Source organism: Amblyomma americanum, chromosome 7 (genome assembly GCF_052857255.1).
Source record: "Amblyomma americanum isolate KBUSLIRL-KWMA chromosome 7, ASM5285725v1, whole genome shotgun sequence".
Taxonomy (NCBI): Eukaryota; Metazoa; Arthropoda; class Arachnida; order Ixodida; family Ixodidae; genus Amblyomma; species Amblyomma americanum.
Genome location: NC_135503.1, coordinates 22884529 through 22896396, shown reverse-complemented (window position 1 = coordinate 22896396; position 11868 = coordinate 22884529). Strand labels below are relative to the sequence as shown.

At 50.8% G+C, this 11868-nt stretch overlaps 1 protein-coding gene across 2 annotated transcripts in view; it reads right to left on the bottom strand.

The window, feature by feature from the left end:
* The window catches only part of LOC144098681 (uncharacterized), a 198242-nt gene extending 186938 nt beyond the window's left edge, over positions 1-11304 (bottom strand). For both annotated transcript variants that reach the window (XM_077631493.1, XM_077631494.1), the window contains exon 1: positions 10518-11304. The gene's annotated coding sequence lies outside the window, so the exon portion shown is untranslated. The remainder of the gene's footprint in view (positions 1-10517) is intronic.
* Positions 11305-11868: the final 564 nt, after the last annotated feature.

Genomic DNA, 11868 nt, shown 5'->3' with positions numbered 1-11868 from the left:
AAAACATCGGTGAAGGTGATTACTCGCTAGACTAACATCTGCCCGCTTTCAGTCGATAAATTGGGTTTTTCTCTGCCATCTGATAAGCGACCTGATAAGCCTGTTTAGTAGAGCACTGCTTCAGACAGGCGGTGGTCCCCGGTTCAAGTTCTGGACTACCGCACCCGCCGCGGTGGCTCAGTGGCCCTCGTCTACTGAACCGGAGCACCCGGGTTCGAACCCAATCGCGGCGGCCGCGTTTCGATGAAGGCGAAACGCAAAAGGTGCCCGTGTGCTGTACGATGTCAGTGCACGTTAAAGATCCCCAGGTGGTCGAAATTATTCCGCAGAGACCTCTACGCACCTCTTTCTTCCTTTGTTCTCTCATTCCCTCGTTTATCCCTTCCCTAACGGCGCGGTTCGGGTGTCCACCGAGATACGTGAGACAGTTATAATTGGTTTTTTGGGGGAAAGGAAATGGCGCAGTATCTGTCTCATATATCGTTGGACACCTGAACCGCGCCGCAAGGGAAGGGATAAAGGAGGGAGTGAAAGAAGAAAGAAGAGGTGCCGCAGTGGAGGGCTCCGGAATAATTTCGACCACCTGGGGATCTTTAACGTGCACTGACATCGCACAGCACACGGGCGCCTTAGCGTTTTGCCTCCATAAAAACGCAGCCGCCGCAGTCGGGTTCGAACCCGGGAACTCCGGATCAGTAGCCGAGCGCCCTAACCACTGAGCCACCGCGGCGGGTTACTACGTCTTTTATTTCCTCAAAAACCAAAAAAAAAAAACGGAACACCGCGGATTTTTTTTTTTTTTTCAGCTGCGATTATTCTGACATTCCGCATTTTTCTTTAGCGCGTGTACAGCAGCGCAGAGGTGCAACACACTGAACTTAAACATAGCTACTGAATTAATCTAAGTACCCTGCATATTAGCGAAGGTGCCAAAGACATAGAGAACAAGGACACGTCGACAGCACAGGCTTCCTCGCCCGCCAGGGAAGGCGTCGAAGCAAAACAACCTCCGGCCACGTCCGCCCGTTGTTAACACCTTGCGTCCCACGCGCTAACGCGGCAGGACAGGCCGCGCATCGCCAACGACCTTACGTCACGCGCGCCGGCATGTCATAGGGAAAGGAGGGGAAGGGAAGGGAAGAGAGACGCGCGACTAATTTGGTCGCCCTCTATAGCATTGTGCCGCCTGTCACGGGACGCTGAGCACGGCTCTCAGGCTGAGTCCCTGCGCTCTCGCGGAAACACGCCAGCAAGGACCCCCCCCCCCCCCCCCTCCATCGCTGGCTCACGAATCTCACCCTTTCCATGCCGCAACCCACGCGCGGCTAATTCAGTGCCTCACTAAAACCGTGCAGCATTGGCGAAGCTACAGCTAGACTCAGCCAACCAGGGGCGAAATTTATGTAAAAACGCTTCGTGACTGACCGTTCACAGAGGAGCTTGCCAATCGTGACGGCGTATGCGACAACTTGATCAAGACGCCGGCCGATTACGAAGCGCTCCCATGATCTAGCGCTCCATCAGGAAGCCTCTTCGCATAAATTGGCTCCCTGATTGGTTGGCAACAGCCGCAGCCAGTCACGAGCGCCATACTATCATCATCAGCCCAACTATGTCCACTGCAAGACAAAGCCTGTCCCAGTGACTTAGAAAACCATGCCCTGCGCCACCTGCCGACACGTTATCCTAACACAATAGAAGAAGAGTTAAAGCGCCTGATAATCAGAAACCATTCTCATGTCACAACAGGCAACCGCGAAGCATTTTCAGATTAATAAAGCGTTTGATTGGCTTTCGCCAGCGCATTCAATCACGGTATAAAACCGCCTGCAGCAAATACCACACCTCTCCTCCTCCTCCTCCTACTCCTCCTCCAATCATGATAGGCAATGTGACGCGATAATCGAGGCACCGGCAAATCCGGAAGCTATCTCATAAGCGAGCGGCCAATCACGAAGCGTTCCCATCTGGATCCGGACCTTGATTGGCTGTCACGTGCAGTGTGTGTCCCTACGCTGCACAGTACTCGCCACGAGTGCGCACGGCCTACGGCATGCGTTCCTAGAGCACGACCAGCTTCGTGAATGCGGTCTCTGGGGCGACTTGATTGGCCGACAGCAGCTGTAGGTTCCACAGCACTGCGCAGTTCTAGTTCAGACAGACGTGCTTGCGTGTCGCCGATGGCAGACGACACGCCACCAAACGGGAAAATAATGCGAAAAACAAAATCGCCGCCGGCGAAGTGGGGAGCGCTGCCATATCGAAGGTCGCTCCGAAGTTTGTTGTCGCGAGCTGCTCGCGACGCTAAGCACGCAGCTCGCACGGACGCCGTGCGCGGACGCCTTTGTTCTCTGGGGCTCAAGGTTTCGTTCCTGGTTCGCACGGAGACCCGTAATCGCGAAAACTGCCCCTAAGCACGGCTGTCAACAAGGCAAAGAGAAAGTACAGTCAGGCCGGAACGAAACGCGAACAGTGCCTGTGAACAAAACAAAATGTCTTACCTGTGTACTTTTAGCTGCAGTGTACAGATAGCCTGATTCATATTTCTGGGTAAAGGGTCTTACGAAGTACAGGTGAATAAAAAGGTTGAAAAGGAATACCTCGCTGCGAAGTAGAAGAGTGCTGCATTCATGTGTTTGCGTTTCATTCCGGCCTGACTGTACAACCGGTGCAAAATATGGAGTTCTGCAATACTTCGTGTCAGCGGTTACCAGTCCAGCGGCCCAAGAACACAAAACTTGCGAACGACCACGCAAAATGCAAATGTTCCACGAGGAAAGGAAAAGCGGAGTAACCGCAGGCATTATCATCGGGCTCCTGCCTAACCCACTGATCCGCGCCGTGAAGGAAGAGATAAAGGAGGGAGTGAAAGGAGGAAAAACAAAGAGGCCGGATTAAGCTCGACCAACTACACTCTGACAAGAATATACCTATATGGTAGTAAAAAGATAATGAGCTAGAGGACGACCTACTCCATTTTTATTCCCTTCTGTTGAAAGTGTACCACTCCTAAAGTGCACTGACCGCGCACAGCACACGGGCGTCTTACACATTTCGCCTCCGTTGAAATGCGGCCGAGTCTCGGTTCGAAATTCGATTCGATCTGGCGGGACCGAGGAGGATGTGGCGGGACGTACTCAGCAGACGTACAGCCGCGGTCAAAAATACGCGGCCCACGGCTCCGGCGCAAGGAGCGGCTGCGGGGCCGCACCGCGGCGCTGCTACCTGCGTCGGGCGCTCAGTGCGAGGGTGTAGAGAGTGACGACAAAGCTTCGCCCTCACTCTTCCCTGAGCACGCCACACGGCTGATGAATGTTAAGTGCAGCGTTCAACTGTTTCGCGGCTGACGGTCCGTACGAAAGAGCTCTGCAATGCGTGCTGCGTGTGACTTTCATCGCCAGCTCGGATATCTCGTATTCCCTATGCACAGACTGGCTACGGCAGGCGCGCGTTCTGCAGTTCGACTAAGCGCGTCTGCCTGCGACGCGTCCGAGTTCGGTTCGCATTCCATACTTACGCGCGTCTCGCGTTCGTGTACGCCGCACTCCAGCGCCCGGTGCTTGGTCGGGTTAACTCTAATTAGTAGCTGGAGCTCGCTCCTTTAAAATTGTTAATTCAAAGCTAGAAAAAATCTAAGCACGTTCCTGCTGCAACGAAATTACGAGTAACACACCACCAGAAACAAAACAGGCCTTCACCGAGTTCACAGACCGGGGTCCTGACTCGACAATAACTTGTTCTGCGCTATTTCTTGAGCACCGTAATGCCCTTGCACCAAGGCTCACCACGCATGGGCGCGCGGGACATACGAGAGCGAAGCAGAATCGAGGCGGCAACGGCGAACCGCGCGCACTCCCCTTCAGCAGAACGCCGCACTTCACAATTATCAGCCGTGTTGCGTTCCCAGGAGAGAGTGAGGGCGAAGCTTTGTCGTCACTCTGTGCACCCTCGCAGCCAGCGACCGACGTAGCCCGACGGAGGTAGCAGCGCCGCGGTGCGGCCCCGCAGCCGCTCCTTGCACCGGAGCCGTGGGCCGCGTATTTTTGACCGCGGCTACCAAACGCCACGACCTCTGAATCATACCGGGACTTAGCTAAGAGCCGCAGGCAGCCTTTAAAACCGCGAACGATTTCGCTCCTAACAGCGCGATTCCGCGTACTCTTTTTACACTCTAAACACGGATACGCCTATATGGGAGTAAAGATGCAATAAGCTGACCTTTAGCTCACCCCCTTTCTACTTTTTTTTTCTTTTTAGACAGACAGACGATTTATTTGACATCATTGTACCCGCCGCGGTGGCTCAGTGGTTAGGGCGCTCAACTACTGATCCGGAGTTCCCGGGTTCGAACCCGACCGCGGCGGCTGCGTTTTTATGGAGGAAAAACGCTAAGGCGCCCGTGTGCTGCGCGATGTCAGTGCACGTTAAAGATCCCCAGGTGGTCGAAATTATTCCGGAGCCCTCCACTACGGCACCTCTCTCTTCCTTTCTTCTTTCACTCCCTCCTTTATCCCTTCCCTTACGGCGCGGTTCAGGTGTCCAACGATATATGAGACAGATACTGCGCCATTTCCTTTCCCCAAAAAACCAATTATAATTATATATATGTACACAATGTCAGAAACATGGGCAAAAAAGCTGAAGAGGCAGGGGCTTGACGAGGCCCACACTCTAAACATAAAGGTGTAAAAAGGGGGTAAGCTGTCCTACCTTTTATAAGAAAGAGGGCGCTAGAGGATAGCTTACTCTCTTTTTACTCCCATATAGGCGTATTCCTGTTTAGAGTTTATGTTCCCTCTAAGTACCGGCTACTGGATTTGTACAGGTTTATTAACAAAACGATTTGACACGGCAACGATTAACACACATTATATAGATCATCTCACAAACATAGGTCACGATTCAAATTAACATAGTAATATGAGATCGGAATACGAACCATAACACAGTTCACCAAAAGTGATCCAAAAATTAACCAGAGTCCAGAGCAAACAGCGCGCAAGTTTTTCCACATAAAGATATAAATGCTGGAAACAAGCATATCAGATTGACATCGTCAAGTGAGTTGAGTAATAACGAGAGTGCAATGCTCCGCCTCACAATTATCTGCCAAGAAATGGGAGCTGTGACACCAGTGCAGTTGCGGAAGCCGTCGCCTCGCCTCGGCACCAATGCGAGCGAATTGTGAGACGGAGGATGGACGACATGGCCTGCGCACCGAACACAAGGGACGCTGCGTGTATAGGTATATATCGCATGACGTAACACATGCAATAAGCGTCGCTGCAATAACGCCGCAGTCGCATAACTGCCACGTCTCCCGCCGCAGAGCGAGGCGGCTAATGTAGCCTAATATCGAATGTCGCACCAGCCGGCGGCATGCCCTCAACAAAAGGCTGTTTGCAGCAGGTTAGTTACGAGTGCCATGAAAGCACGGCAAGCCGAAAACGTAGGAAATACGAAATTCCTCAGATCCTGTGCGCGCTAATTGGCGCGCTGGCGTAGGCGGTCTCTCCACCTTGATCGTGTTGCGTAACGCCCTCTGAGCAGCATTCCGTTTCCTCCAGGAATATCGAGATTATGCAAGCGGGTGCTTAGGTGGCACCGGGTACGCTTGTCGTCGTCATGTTCTGTCCCGACATGTTTACGCGACAGCGTGTACAGCTCGCTCGGTCCAAAAGCCGTCGGCGTATAGTCGGCACCGCGTATCGGAAATATATAATAGGGGGCTGCGTAAAAAGAAAAATCGTATCATTGTAATCGCTGGTTCCAGTGATTTATTATTCATTGGTGTATGTGATAGGCGATGACGAGTTAATGAAATCATTGTAATTAATTGATTAAAGAAATCAAGAAACGAAAAAATTAGAAAAAGGCGGGTTCAAAGGTGTCAAACTGCTCAGAACGGAAAGCCTAACCCACTACGCTATCGCGTCATAACCCCTTAAGGCGGAGCTTAAGCGCCCTCTCCAAGTTTTTTTTTTCTTTTTCTGCGATGACATCCCGGGCTGTATAAGAACCGAGGCACACTTTCATAGCTGCGGCTGTTTTGCTCGGAAATTAGCGTTCCTAACTAATACTAGGTCGACGGAGCATCCCAGGTTAGCGGCAGCCACTCGGACCATGTTACGGACCGTTAGATGCGTTGGCATCGCGCTAAATCAAATCCACCACAAGCATCGATAGAGAAACCGTTATAGAAACGACTGACTTCCTTCTACTTTGTTCCGCTATTATCATTGATAACACCTAGGCTTATCGATACCGTCAACATGGTGAGGCCTGTTGGTGACTGAACCACTAAATAAATCCGATAAACCGGTTAGGAAGAGACTCGTGGTTTTACATCGGCCAAGCCATCGTACCTTTTTTGGCGCCGATTTCTCTTGTCAGCCGGATAAACGCTACGAAAAAAAAAAACGGCCAGTGAGCGGCACAACCGCAGACGACAGAAAAGGAGTAGACAAGACATCATCTGCTGTTGTCCTGTATATCAGGCAACGTTCTTTTTTTTTAATCTAGTTGACATTAAAAAGGCGCTGGAAGGCCCAAGTGCTTGTATTGAAGCTTTGTCAACTCCTCACTTGCTCCTCTCCACTCCACTAACTTTGAAATATCACAATTGTGATATTTCCAAGTTAGTGGAGTGGAGTGGATTATTTCTTAAGACACTCAATAGATTGTCTACAGATTTTTGTCTATAAACTCTATAGACTATAGCCAAACCCTAGAGAACAGTCTATAGGCAATACAAATCCTATAGACAGTCTTACACATTCTACAGATTGATGGCCATACGATTTTTGCAGACTTTTTTTGTATAGACAGTCTATAGACTATGAATAGACAAAAATAAATATCTATAGGTTATGGCGCTCGGCTGCTGGCCCGAAAGACGCGGGTTCGATCCCGGCTGCGGCGGTCGAATTTCGATGAAGGCGAAATTGTAGAGGCCCGCGTACTGTGCGATGTCAGTGCACGTTAAAGAACCCCAGGTGGTCGAAATTTCCGGAGCCCTTCACTACGGCGTCTCTCATAGCCTGAGTCGCTTTGGGACGTTAAACACCCATAAACCAAACCATAAACCTATAAGAAGTCTACAGACTGTCTATAGACCATTTTTATAAGGTAAGAGCGCTTTCGTCATTACTAAAGGTGATTTTTTATGTACACATGCACTCTGGGCTCCCGGGCTACTTGCTGTACTCGAGAACAACAACTGCTCTCCTGTGACAAGCGTACACCGGTAAACTTTCCAGGCTAATAATAATAATAATAATTGGTTTTTGGGGAAAGCAAATGGCGCAGTATCTGCTTTAGCTATAGACTAACTGTTGCCTTTAAGCACGAATTAAAAGAAAATCGAAATTTCTTTCGCAACCTAGCCAAGCTAGAAATAAAGCCTATATCCTACACTATACGTCAGTCTGAATACTGGAAGGTGGTCACTCCCCGTGCTAACTATTCTATGGGTACACTATCGTACATTTTGCCTAAACTTCTTAATGATCTGAATAAATGTGGAATTGATTTAGGTCGCACTACAGTTCGTGAACTGCGCCACGTGATGTCATGTTTTTGAACAATTCTAATATTGATTTCCTTGTGATACATTAAATCGAATCAATTTTGCGTTTCTGTATGTTTGTATTCCTGTATGTTTCATGTATGCTCCTGTACTGCCTTGTAGAGGGGACCGTGGGCTCTAGTCAAGCTGTTCAGCAGCTTTTACCCACGGCCCCTCCATCGTTTTGATGGAAATAAAGCTATTATTATTATTATTATTATTATTATTATTATTATTATTATTATTATTATTATTATTATTATTATTATATATATCGTTGGACACCTGAACCACGCCGTAAGGGAAGGGATAAAGGAGGGAGTGAAAGAAGAAAGGAAGAAGAGGTGCCGTAGTGGAGTGCTCCAGAATAATTTCGACCACCTGGGGATGTTTAACGTGCCCTGACATCGTACAGCACACGGGCGCCTTAGCGTTTTTCGTCCATAAAAACGCAGCCGCCGCGGTCGGGTTCGAACCCGGGAACTCCGGATCAGTAGTCGGGCGCCCTAACCACTGAGCCACCGCTGCGGGTACTTTCCAGACTGCATTTGTTACTTTTCGAAAAACCGACAAGCCGACAAACCGTTAAACCACGCGAGCAGGTATTCAAGGCGAGTGCGCCTCGACGAGGTTATTGGCGCTTTACCAGGCGAAGACCCCATCGACAAGATCCGCCCGCATGTTTCGGCGATGTTATAACTTGATTAAGTTAATCGTAGCCAAAAAAAGACACACACGCAGTTCTAGAGTCACATACAAGTCAAGAGAAAGCGGCTTTTCCCCGCCAAACGACCAACTTCCAGCCAATGGCGCCTGAACCTGCTAACGTAACAATGTAGGGAGTGTCAAACGAAAGCGGATAGTCCCTTCGATGCATTTTCACGCTACTCACGCGAGCAGATTCGTGAGAATCGGCAGACGCCATTGGCTGGAAATAGGTCCCTTAACGGGGAAAAGCAGCTTTTTCCTCGACATGTATCCGACTATTGTGGACTTCACTAACCGCAAAAGCTTCTGTCCGAAGACTGAAATACAGGAGATGACCAAACGAACTGCCATCGCAGCGATCATTACCAACGGTCGTACCATATTTATCAACTGCAAGAAGAACGGCATCGTCTGCCGACAGGCACGACAGGCCCGATCAGGCAACCGAGCGGTAGAGAGGGGGCAAACGTTGCGTCGACTCGTCGTCAAGGCGACGTCGTTGCTTGTATGCAAAAACGCATTAGTCATTTTGCCCCTCCACCGGGCGTCCTTCCCCGCTGTGCGTTCCCTCATTTACCCGGGCGCTTCGCTGACATGGACTACGCCCTCTCTTGCCAGCGCCATACAGAGGAACTCATTAGTGCGAGTCCGCCATGTCAGACACGTGTGTCTTCTGCTGCTGGTTAGAACGTATGGAAACCATTCGGAGCCCGTTTCGTTGTCCGAAACAAAGACGGCACACTGTCGCGGAAAAAAAAAAAACGCGAACCCGCAGCAGTCAATAGGATCGATAGCCGCGCACCGAATCACGCAGTGATCGGTGCCACGCCGGGAAGAAAGCCTCCCTCGACTCTTCATGCAGGAGACAGATCAGACCGCGCTGGCAGAAAGGCCAGACATTCGCGCAGAAATGACGGGAAGACAAAAGCACTGCGATTTTTGTTCGGTATGCAGGAAGCATTGTCGAGCTTCGTCTTGACGAGGCCTTATCGAGAGCTGTCGACTTTTGTGAGCAACACCTCCACGCATCTTGTTATCCGAAGTGGCTCAGCAAGGTTTCGGGAGAGCGGTTGACTTTCGCTTTGAGTGCGTGTAATCTGCGCAAGGATATCTTCACAGGGAATCAACTAAGCCCATTACCCTTGAGATGCAGCGCTAAGCCTCGCTGCCATAGCGCGCCTCCAGTCGATCCTTAACTTTTGCGTATACCAGTGGGAAACGGGTGCTTATTCAGTATAAAACGGTTCTGCACCTAATACAGGATTGTAGCACGCGTATCGTGTATCTCGGACCTCCAGGACTGTGGCAAATGCACCTTGCGTGCTTGTTTCGCATTAACCCGTTTTTGCAGAGTTGTCTGGACAACCTGAGCTGACGTCACGCGCCAATCACTCCATTTATTTTAGTCGTACGGTAAGAAGCAAGTGAGAAGAAACTGTTGAGACCGCTGTTAAGCCAGCGATATGTCATCGCTACATTGCCATGCTCCTTAGCAGGACTATGTACTATATCTCTAAACGATGTCCACATGATGTAAACTCCAATATATAAACATTAATTCAAAACGTCAGGCCGCAGTAGAGAAAAAATGCGATAGAAAAAGTTTTTTTGCCTTCAGTTAACTCAAAACACGCTTCTCAGAATCTACTAGCTTCCAGGCATTTGACGCGATCGACGAGGCAGCTAATTAGGTCTGTAATTTTCAAAACAAGCTGGAAGCTTTTTTTTTTATCAAGGAAGAAACCAAATGTATTTTTTTTTTTCAATTCAGCAGCGAGTCGCTACCTCGACCACTTACTAACACATATGCCTGAACTTAGTTGAGTGTAGAGAAGCACAAGAGCACTGCATATGTTTTCAAAACTTAAGCTCCCCCCCCCCCCCCCCTCCAGCTGCGCTATCAGAAGCGCGTTCCCCAACCAAGCGTCAAATTTGAGGCCCGCGTTTAAGTTTGTTCGACGAAGTTCGCACGACGCACTGCGCTTATGCAGCGCGCCAAATTTGATACTTTAACTATATAAGCGATTCGCCCTGTTTACCTCTGTTTTACAAAGAGCTGAAATACCGAATGTTTCATGTGAAAAATTAACGTAAACAGGAAACGAGGCAAAATAAGACTGTAAAATAACAACAAATGAATACCAAAACTACTCTTCCTCTGCAAGATATATGTATACCTGGCTTGCGATATTGCTGAAAACTGAACTGCAAATTCAGTGACATGGAGGGCTTATTCGCCTACCTTTGGATGTTTCCCTGTGAAGCGGCCGAAGGGGCAATCTTCGCACCGTTAGGAATCCGGGTGTAGATCGTCTGTGCGTCCCGACCTCAGAGGCCGGAACTGCAGTCCGCACAGGCCACGCAACACGCGTTCAACTGTCAACACAAGCACGTCGCCTGCAGCACCTTTACAAGCGGTCCTCCCCACAAAGAAGACCTCCCTTATCGCGCCGAATCACACACACAATACGATAAGCGTACGCTCCAGCAAGGATCGAGGACCCTCAGATGCGTGCTCGGGGCCCGCGACGACCTGACGAATCAGTGCACAGCGGACGGCGTCGTCGTCGTCAGTAGCACGCCGCACACACGCGCTGGCACAAAACACGCCGACTTCGCCGCGTCGGCGTCTCTCCTGCAGCGAGGTTGTTTCTTGCACGGCGCGCTTCGCCGAGACGGCCAGGCGCTGCGATGCCGCCTCGGGCACGACCCAGCGCCGGCGCGAAACCGCGTGCTCGCCCGAGGGTCGGACGCGTGCACCGTTGGGCGCCGCTCAGTCGTTGCTTGGTGCCGCAAGAACGGTTCTTCGTATAACCTGCTGCTGCTTTCTCTTTGTGACGGCTTCCACTAGCTCGCTGAACTCGGGCAGTGCCGGCGATTCCTTTCCCGGAGTCCTTGTAGCAAGCCACGGGGTCCCGCCAGTCGATACGGCGCGAGCCTGCTTCCCAGGCCCGAGTCGCGGTGGTGATCGAGGCCTGCCCTGTGCGTCGCTCGGCGCGGGCGGAGCTTGCGGGAAGTGGGAGATGGAAACAGCGGAGGAGAAGAGAAACTGGCGCGCGCGCGGACGAGCGTCAGCAGCGAGGGCTGGCGAGCTGCCAAGAGAGCGGGAGAGGTCGATTCCGGTTCGTCATATCCGCCGCTGCCTCTGCTTAGGCTGCAACAGAAATCTTTCGTCACTTCCTGCGCGTTGGTCGCGATCTCCTCCGATCTGCGCTTCCGCCTTGTGAAGCGCGCGAGTTTCGTCTGCGTAAGCGTCGTCTCAGAGGTTTCGCCGCAAAGAAATAACCGAAACACCTAGACTGGATAGGAGAACACTCTCATTTCCGGATAGGTCACTCACTCCAAAGGAGTGCAGGGCCTGGAGGAGGCTTCTGGTCAAGATTCTTTTTGTACTCTATACTACACGGTGAAGACTGGGGAGCCTGAGCTCTGCAGTAGCTGCCACAGAATGACTTCGGAAAATCACCTAATTTGGGAGTTTCAGGATTCTCCTGGGCCTAAATCACAAAGCATCCCAGACCTCGCCACCTGGGAAGAGCTGATCCGGAGCCACGACCCGGATCAGCAAAGACTCATCATCCGTCAGGCGGGGA